The sequence below is a fragment of the Eufriesea mexicana genome, unplaced genomic scaffold (genome assembly GCF_001483705.2).
Source record: "Eufriesea mexicana isolate 0111107269 unplaced genomic scaffold, ASM148370v2 scaffold13065, whole genome shotgun sequence".
In the NCBI taxonomy this organism is placed as follows: domain Eukaryota; kingdom Metazoa; phylum Arthropoda; class Insecta; order Hymenoptera; family Apidae; genus Eufriesea; species Eufriesea mexicana.
In genome coordinates this window covers 67,836-71,494 of record NW_016920591.1, presented here as the reverse complement: position 1 = coordinate 71,494, position 3,659 = coordinate 67,836, and positions in this window count along the sequence as shown.

Sequence of the window (3,659 nt, the reverse complement as noted above, 5' to 3'; positions counted from 1 at the left end):
TTGTACTGTTTAGATACTCTTTTCCATGTGAAATGTAGTTTCACTGTACCAGACGAAAGTCACTGTATATCATTACTAGGTCATTCCTGATTGACGACGATTAATGACGGACGGCGGAGGAGATTGTGTATGGCTTCGAGTAGTAAGTGGACTGTCAGTTATCTTCATACTGTGTGTTCTTATATGCCACGTGCTACCAGGTCTAGCATTTATGTGGACCTTGGTAGGGCTATATATTTTGCTATTAGATGGAGTTTTCAAATTTAAAGTACAAGGGTAGGGATTACAAATCCCTAAACGAACTAAATTGAATTATATAGTCCAGGTACTCGGAGTATATGATAGTCAAGCGTCAAGGAGCCATCATATGACATTGGTTTTAATTACATTATATCTAACCGTGCTTTTGTTGATAATATAGTAATTCCTACGACAATTTTCGACCTTAGAATTAGTTTGTATTGTCACCGAGTGATGTCCTTTTATTTGTATATTAACCCTTTGCACTCGATGACTTTTGGCTAGAGAAGAGTAGAAATTCAAAGATTCTCTATGTTGTTGCGACGGCAATAATACTTGGAAGACGCGCCTCGCCGTCCTTCTCTAGGATCAACAAATTATAAAAGAAGACATCGGACGATCGTGAGAAGTGGAAGACATGAGACGGTTTGGAAAAATCAAACAAACACGTCAGATGACGTTAGCGAGAATTCACACAGGAAACATCAAACGGTTTTGAAGTTCAGACAAGACACATCAGACGGTATTGAGGAGTCGAAGACGTAAGATGGTAGTTGGGAGAAAACGAGAAGACAGAAAACGGGAGACGAAAGACAAGACGAAAAATGGCAGAGGCGGAGACGATACAGCACACACACCAATCACACATAAACAAATCACAATCGTGTAATAAAGTGTAAATATAACCAAGACAAACTGCGCTTTATTACAACACCTAAGTGCTCAGTGTCTCGTGAAGATTCGGCACACTGAGAAAAAGGGCAACACAAGTATACCAACGCTGCCCCCTCAGCGTGGAACTCATCTACATCCACGCGGTGCAACACTACTAAAAAGCTGGCAATACCTTTTTGAGCAGTAAATAAAGAATTGTATAATAATAGAATTGTAGAATTATTTGATTTCGATACCTCGCACACTGTCACATTGCATTAAATTTGATATATTAATTAATATCGATTTTCTAAATTTTATGAAATGGTGACTGAAGCTCACCTCTCGAGTGCAAAGGGTTAAGCGTGTTGCTTTGTCTTTGACTGCCAGTGTGTGTCTCGAGTGTTATGATGTATAAACCGTCTTAAAAGTATTCTGAGAAAATAAATTCTGTTCTGTAAATCACAATGCTGTCTCCTTTTATATCAAAAAGAACCACAATAATTAACAGTTTTACCTGGGGTACTGGGTCGGCAATATGGTATTGCTAATGAGTAGTAACACCGCCGAAACGGTATTTCAGGGATTAACAGTCGCTCTTTCTATTTACCTCGAGAGATCTCATATTCAGACTCCCCTCGTTCTTCTCACTGATTGGCACCCGTAGAAATCATACGTAATTATCCAAAATACTATAATATTTGCACTCATCGACTCTCACGTCATCGCACAGTCATACTGTCAAATTCACTCGCATATCAATCATACCGTTTAGTATTTTCTTATGTTACATACATTGAAAACCAATTCCACAGTGAATACGTGCTGAATTTTCTTTACCAACACCCTCCTTGCTACACCCTCCATGCGATCAGTTACATTGAACATGCTCCGTAATTGAATTCAATGCAAATTATTTCCTTCGAATCTCTTCGATTACTTCTCGATTATCTTTTAATATGTCGTTTCTTTTCTATACGAGACAATCGGAGAGCATTGGGGACATTTTGACATTTTAATCCAGTCATGGGTATAAGAACCCTAATTTATTGAGCAATTATAGTAAGTGTATTATGCGAAAGTGTGTTATAAATGTTTTAGTATCGCATTTTCTCCACCATGTACTCGTTGCTTTACGATGGTTAGAGAGCAAGGGTCGAAGGTGCAAAATCCAGGTCAGCTGGGGAAAACCTAGGACGATGCGTCAGGCCCTTAACATGACCATATTTGGTCACGTTTAAGGGAAACATCGGAAAGCGTATGCATGGTTGGAAAGAAATATAAAAATTGCAAAAATTCGAGTCATTATAGATTGTACTATGTTCCTATACTATGCTAATTTCATTTTAGTCCTTCTTTGTAACCAAATACTATATGTTTTACGTCGAAATGGATTTAAAGAATAATGAACTTTGGGTAAAAAAATATTAACTTTGAATAACTTTAAATTTAATAAATAATTTTGTGAATACTTGTATTATGTTCCTTGAAGGTATATTGTATAATTGAAAATATTTAGTTGAACGTAATTAAAATATGAATTCAAAGAATGAAAATATGTAATTTATAAATATATAATTTATTTATAAGAAAATATAGTAGCATAATGTACATATTCATAATGCACATATGCCTAAGCAAAATTATTTGTCTAATTACTAAATCATCTGTTCCTACTTAGAATATGCTAATACTACATAATAATTCTACATATTTCCCCTTATTTTCACTCGTACTTATCTTTCCTTCTTTATGTTGCTATTTTGCCCAATCTCTACTTTCCTCGGCATATTTTCTACCTAATTATTTTCTTTGTTTCCCACAGTTCTACTTAATACTCCTGTACACTCTTTATTCGTTTCTCTACCCCACTACGTATCTTGTTAGTGGTGAATGGAATTTAATAACAATAAAAACAATTGTTTATTTAATTACAGATATTATCAAACACGAATATTGGGTTGGAATATAATTATTTTATCACTATCACATGCTCACACGTCTTCTCTCTATTAATACTCAATTGCAACTAACGTATGCCAAATCACTCTTCTTTTTTCTTTCTTCTTTCATACATTACACTCACATACACAATTCACACAACACCTCAATCATTACACTCATACTCATTTATCATAATAACCTGAATTCATTAGATATTTCAATTCCATGCATACGTGTTCCACTAATTCAAATACATATAAACTTAAAAATTTATGTAACCATTACCACATCTCTTCCATATCATTTGCACACATAATCTCTATCCTTTGTACCTCTACGACCGGCTTCTATACTATAAATTATTAATAAATACTAATAATTACCTATTTCTTCTTCAATAACTTAATAAATAATTTACAAATTACACAATACCAAATTATAGCTCGTTACAATTTAATAAAGAATATATAACAACACAAATTCAATTTTACGTGAACAAAAGTTACAGCTAATTTGGCCAAAAGAAGTTACATATTTTAGCAACTGCAAAAACCATTCAGAAACATTCAGAAAGATTCTGAAACCATTGGTACTCGCGAATTCATTATAGACGTAATATACAAAAGTATTTAATTCCTCAAACATCCCTGCACTTTTCAATATCCCTCCGTATCATCCAATCAGCCACACGTGTTCATTAATAATTACACTTAGTCCATGGTTTAACCTCGCGGAGGAGCGATTACATCTGGTTCTGCTCGGCGACACTTGGCACGAAACGAGGAATAAAAGATTAGAATTCGCGGTATCGGGAGCATTTC